At 42.0% G+C, this 6,556-nt stretch overlaps 1 long non-coding RNA gene across 2 annotated transcripts; it reads right to left on the minus strand.

Annotated features, from left to right (window-relative positions):
- Window positions 1–204: 204 nt before the first annotated feature.
- Window positions 205–3,707, minus strand: LOC125532066. 2 transcript variants are annotated; one of them, XR_007293714.1, is made up of 6 exons: window positions 3,310–3,707; window positions 3,008–3,225; window positions 2,402–2,494; window positions 1,851–1,994; window positions 1,228–1,312; window positions 205–423 (listed from the first exon to the last, which is right to left on the minus strand). It is a non-coding gene; the product is annotated as an uncharacterized LOC125532066 (long non-coding RNA). The 2 variants fall into 2 exon arrangements; XR_007293715.1 differs by lacking the exon at window positions 2,402–2,494 and having other exon boundaries at window positions 3,310–3,704.
- Window positions 3,708–6,556: the final 2,849 nt, after the last annotated feature.

A 6,556-nucleotide genomic window follows, 5' to 3' on the forward strand; every position in this document is an offset into this window, starting at 1 on the left:
AGTAGGCTTTCCCAACCGACAATCAGACGATGTTTGCTTTGCCGACCAACAATCAGATGTGGTTTTCTTTTGCCGAACAATAGTTCATCAACATTTTTTTAGCCAACCACAACTTTAATTAACATATGGTACTGATTGTCACATACATATAGTTCATGTGTTCTAAGCATAATCACCCAAACACCATACGTCAAGCTCAAATCGGGAGCACCAAACATTTTTTATTCCATTAACTAATTGGCACATACATACACTTCAACCTGTTCTAAACAAAACCACCAAGAAACCATACATCAGGTTTACAAAAGGACAACCAAAAGATGCAAGTATGAGACATCAGTTGTACAAAATGAAAGCTAAAACATCTAGTTGACGTGGATCGTTGGCTTCATGGTTCCTTGTGAGTGTAGTCCTTTTTGCTTCCTGCAAACGTTAATCAATTCTAAATTATAATACACTATTAGAAACTATACTACAGTGCCAAAATAACAACATACAGGATCATCGCATTCCCAAAAATACAAATAGTAATAAATACAGAGAATTCAATAATCATGTGTTAACACTAACGTTGAACCTCGGTTGAGATTGTTCGCACTAATCTTTATATTTTGTATCTGCATACTTAGTTTGCTTTCGTTAGGCATGTAACATAGATGGTAAAGGAGTATCTAGTCGTCGAAGCTTAAATCAAGTGCATGGAGGAGGCGAGATACCAGGCTGCCGTGCGATGCGGCGAGCATGGTGAGATGCCGATGGCGGCGTGAAGCCGCGGTGCTGTGTGATGCAGCACGCCATGTGAAGCGGCAAGGCGCTTGACGACTGGAATAGCTAGAGGAGAATAGGCAAATTAGTTAGTTTGTTATCTACATGGCCGCTGACCAGGTGTGTGGCCGTTGAGTGGAGCTGCGCAAGTGGACATGCATGCATGTAGGGATTACTAAGTGCATGGAGTTAGTTGTGTGAGTGGGAGTGAGCTAGTGCCTAGACGTGATGTTAGTGGCCAGATGTGGTGCCTGAGTGGTGCATGAAGGTCAGCTCCCTATGTATATATAAGTTACAATGAAAAAAGAGAGAAGAGGCTGAGAGAGCACAGGTTGAAGAAATAATTTTACATCAACTTAATTCAAAAGGATCAATCTAATATAGTCCTCATATTAAGAAGCTACATCAGTTTGCGATGAACACCATTCATATCCACAGCAAGAGTTTTCAATGTGCACAAACCTTGACAAATGATGTCCGGTCATCGGCTCGCCAGACCAGGATGTGTGCCACTCAAAATTCCTGAACAATACTGGTTGCTAATCAACTGAAACAGGAGAAAAGAGGATTCAGGCTAACCAGCTGAAGCAGGATAAAAGATGCACCAAAACAAGCTCGAAACGATGTGCACACGTCAGCATGCATCCTTACAAAAGGGGCACATAGGAAGATCTCTTTATAATATGTTATGCATGTAGGGATAATAATCATTCGTGTAGAGTCAGCATTACACTTCTGCAACTTCTACATCAATAATGACATTATATATTACATCACCTCTATGAAATTTACTGCTGCTGAGCAAAAAAGGATGACATAATACATTTGATAGTGAGAGATTTCTTTTTACCAAAACGAATAAGAGAAAAGAATGGCGCTGAACTAAACATAGGGAAGTGACCATAAGTTGAGTAATATTGTTAAAAACGACAATCAACAATACTCATTGGAATAAGATTTAAATTACATGGTCGAATAAGATCTCCTTATCTCGATGAATCTCAAACTGGGATTTCAATATCTCAATAAATATGAGATTCAGAGTTTCTAAAAGCTGCAATAATGCTTTACAAATTAGAGCTTACCTAAAATTAAAGAATATCTTGCCTAGAAGCCGAGGTAGGGACTCATTGAGTATGAGTACGACTATAAACTGCAAACTGTATGCTAGCTCTAATCTTGGTTGAAAGTTCTGAGAGCCAATTCTGAAGGCATCATACTGTCAGCACCTGCAACATCTCATGTAATATGAATACCAGCTTTGTGTAAATCATGTAATAACATTAAACATCAATGTTGAATTTACATAACCATACTGTTAGCAACAAATGCATGAATCATACAAAAAGAATGTGGCCTATCTAATAATAGTAGGAAGAGCAACATAAATCCATATTCTCCTTGCAATGTGGCTTATCTAATAAAAGTACGAAGAGCAAAATAAATCAATGTTCTCCTAGCATTCTATGGTGCATGTTTTGCCCTGTTTGTGAGCAGAAGAATATGTAGGCTACTGTGAAAGTTAAGTTGTGCCTAACAATCAACATTCCAAGTTTCAGATAGGATATGAACCAAGAAAACACTGATTTTCTATACAGACATCACAGTTTTGGTGATTTCTGCGAATACGTGCAACCTGTTGGCGGCAGCGGATGGCTTGGGCTCCAAGTCCAGCACCGCTGCGACAGCCTCCCACTCCGTCTATGTGTATGGGATGCAAAGAAGAATCCTGGAAAAATATGGGATACATGAACTATTCTGGAAGTTACAGAACAGCTGAAGCAAATTTAAAGAGAAAATAAAATTGTAAAATCTATAGAAGCATGACTGTATAAATACAAACTGCTAGATATGTACTTTATCTTCATTCCAGAAAAAACTGAACTAAGTTTAATATAGTCCTATGTTTGCCAGAATTCTAAATGCTTAAATAAAAGTCTGAAACATTAGTATGATTATTTGGACTTTTTGCGGAACCTGAAGCTAGTTCTCGGGGTTGTCCTTCATCTCAAAGCACAGATATGTGGATACATTTTTCTATATATATAAAGTAATGAATTTTCATATGATGATTACCCTTGTATTGACCTTCAGGCAGACATATCAAAATTTGATAGTCTGGTAAGGGTTCAAACATCACAAATTACAACTCACAAGCTCTAAAGTTCTCAAATCAATCACAACCAGTTCATAAAAAACAGTAGCTAATTAAGGTTTCTGGCAACACTACTGAAAGGAATACCTGTAGAATAGATTATTTTTTCCAATAATAGCATCAAGCTTGTTCTTCTCAAGTTCTCATATCCAGAAATCACATGAGATGTATCTCTTAGACTGCATTTCCGGCTACCCCATTAGCAGATAGAGCCCCTGTTTTTGATGCTCTGCTTGAGCTAGAGCTCACATCCAAAACTCTGCTTGCTGGATAGAAGTACTATCCCAAGTCATGGCTGATCTGAACTGAAAAGGGAAAATCAAATAAATCAACAGCGGCACCAATTGGGGATGGGTGGAGAGGGAGAGGAGAGTGAAAAGAACACTCACTGCCCGGGGAAGGGAAGCACCAGCAGTCAACGGCCATATCCTTCTTCAAACGAATCGGCGAGCGCAAATCGGAGGAAGCCCATGGCGTGGCGGCGATGGTGGCGGCCCCTGGGTGACGACTGACGAGCGAGGGTGCGAGTGCTCTCTCTCAAAGGTGACCCACCTCTCCTTCCCTCCCTCTTTCAGCCCCGGATCTGAGAGGGATGGCGGCGTCCACCACCGCGCCTTGGCCTCTCCCCGAACTCCAGCGCACAAGCTAGGGTTAGAAGTGTTCGGGGCCTAAGCAGTGGGGGTGCAGGAGGATGAAGTAGAAAGGTGACGGCGTGCTGGAGTCGGCGGGTGGTCGGCGGCGTGTGGGCTGCTAGCTAGCGGGCGGCGGCGGAGGGAGTGTGTGAGAGGATTTAGGTTTGGGGGATTTGGATTTGGTCGTGGCACCTTTTGAAGGGCGAATGAAAAAATAGGAAGGAGTCTTGGCGCTAAGTTTTCGGCCCGTGCGCGCGCAAAGACGGGCCGGCCCAATTGGTAATGAACAGTCGGTCGGCATTAATCGCCGACCAACAGTCTGATGGAGATACGAGCTTTCCCGACCGATAGTCCAACGTGAAACATTCCAGGATTGCCGACTGCCAGTTGGACTCAATACATTAGTATTGCCGACCAACAGTTAGATAGAAGTTTTCCCGACCAACAGTCTGTTGGTAAAATTGACTTTTCCTAACACACATCAGTAGGGAAATCTAGTGCGTGGTGTAGTGCATGTCCACGCACATGAGACCGGTTCCACCGACTGACATGCAACTAGTTTTGCATAAAGGTGGCTGGCCGGTGTCTATTTCTCCTACTTTAGTTGAATCGTATTTGACTACGGCCGGTCCTTGAAGAAGGTTAAAATAGCAAACTTGATGAATCACCATTGTGGTTTTATGCGTAGGTAAGAACGATTCTTGCTAGAAGCCCGTAGCAGCCACACAAAACTTGCAACAACAAAGTAGATGATGTCTAACTTGTTTTTACAGGGCATGTTCTGATGTGATATGGTGAAGATATGATATGATATATGTTGATGTATGAAGTGATCATGTTTTGTAATATCGACAACCGACAGGAGCCTTAGGGTTGTCTCTTTATTGTGTGAAGTGTAAGCGCCATGTAATTGATTTACTTTATCACTATGCATTAGCGATAGGTGTAGAAGCAATAGTTGGCATGACAACCTCGATGCGAGGACGCTACGATGTATATCAAGGTGTCGAGCCGGTGAAGATGGAGATCGTGATGATTCTTTGGAGATGGAGATCAAAAGCACAAGATGATGATGGCCATATCATGACACATATTTTGATTGCATATGATGTTTATCTTTTATGCATCTTATTTTGCTTAGAATGGCGGTAGAATTATAAGATGATCCATTCACTTAATTTCAAGATAAAAGTGTTCTCCCTGAGTATGCACCGTTGCTATAGTTCGTTGTTTCAAGACACCACATGATGATCAGGTGTGATAGACTCCATGTTCACATACAACGAGTGTAAGATAGTTTTGCACATGCAGAATACTTGGGTTAAACTTGACGAGCCTAGCATGTACAGGCATGGCCTTAAAACACTGGAGACTGAAAGGTCGAACATTTGTCATATAGTAGATATGATCAATATAGAGATGTTCACCATTGATGACTACCCCATCTCACATGATGATCGGACATGGGTTAGTTGATTTGGATCATGTAACACTTAGAAAACTTGAGGGATGTTGATTTAAGTGGGAGTTCATTAGTAATTTGATTAATTAAACTTTATTTATCATGAAATTAGTCCTGATAGTATTTGCAAATCTATGTTGTAGATCAATAGCTCACGATGTAGCTCCCCTATTTTTTGATATGTTCCTAGAGAAAACTAAGTTGAAAGATGATAATAGAAATGTTGCGGACTGGGTCCATGATCTGATGATTATCCTCATTGCTGCATAGAAGAATTATGTCCTTGATGCACCGCTAGGTGACAGACCTGTTGCAGAAGCAGATGCAGATGTTATGAATGTTTGGCGAGCTCTATATGATGACTACTTGAAAGTTTAGTGCGCCATGCTTTACGGCTTAGAACCGGGACTTCAAAAATGTTTTGAACACCACAGAGCATATGAGATGTTCAAAGAGCTGAAATTGGTATTTCAGACTCATCCCCATGTCGAGAGGTGTCGTGGAATTGTCACGGCAGATGTCCTAGTGAAAGGACTTAGTCGTGGAGCCATCGCAACTAGGAAGCTTAAAGGGGTTAATCGGGAAAAAGGACACGAGAGGTTTATACTGGTTCGGCCCCTTGCGGTGAAGGTAAAGCCTAGTCCAGTTGTTGTGGTATTGCTAGGTTTCGATGACCAAGGAGCGAAATACGCTAGCTTGGCTCTCGATCTGTTGTTTCTTGCCCTAAGCCACTGTCGGGTCGTCCCCTTATATACACGGGTTGACGCCCTGCGGCCTACAGAGTCCCGGCCGGCTCATACAACGTGTCCGGCTTGGTGACGTCTTTTACATGCCTTACTTTACAAGTCTTATCATACATGGCGGTTTATACTCATGGGCCTTAAGCCGCCTCTGGGCTTCGGCCTACTACAAACATTATCATAAACCGTCACCTTGTGTACTCTTTGGGCTTCCTTTAGTTAACCCGCCATTGCTATTGACCCGGCCCCTCCTGGGCAGGTCATTCCTGGTAGTCATATCCCCAACAAGAGGTATGAGACCTCTGACAAGTACTTGCCTACAAGATGGATGAGAATAGCTCAGATAGTGAACATGTGCTCAGAATGCCTGGGTACTACAATCACTTGAATCAAGTGGGAGTTAATCTTCCATATAAGATAGTGATTGACAGAGTGCTCTAGTCACTATCACCAAGCTACCAGAACTTCGTGACGAACTATAATATGCAATGGATGATGAAAACGATTCTCGAGATCTTCACGAGCTGAAATTGGCGAAGGTAGAAATCAAGAAAGAGCATCAATTGTTGATGGTTAACAAGATCACTAGTTTCAAGAAAAAGGGCAAGGGAAAGAAGGGGAACTTCAAGAAGAATGGCAAGCAAGTTCTCACTCCCATGAAAAAGCCCAAAGCTGGACCCAAGCCTGAAACTGAGTGATTCTACTGCAAAGTAACTAGTCACTGGAAGTGGAACTGCCCCAAATACTTGGCGGATAAGAAGGATGGCAAAGTGAACAAAAGTATATTTGATATACATGTTAT

This window comes from Triticum urartu, unplaced genomic scaffold (assembly GCF_003073215.2).
Source record: "Triticum urartu cultivar G1812 unplaced genomic scaffold, Tu2.1 TuUngrouped_contig_8943, whole genome shotgun sequence".
Taxonomy (NCBI): domain Eukaryota; kingdom Viridiplantae; phylum Streptophyta; class Magnoliopsida; order Poales; family Poaceae; genus Triticum; species Triticum urartu.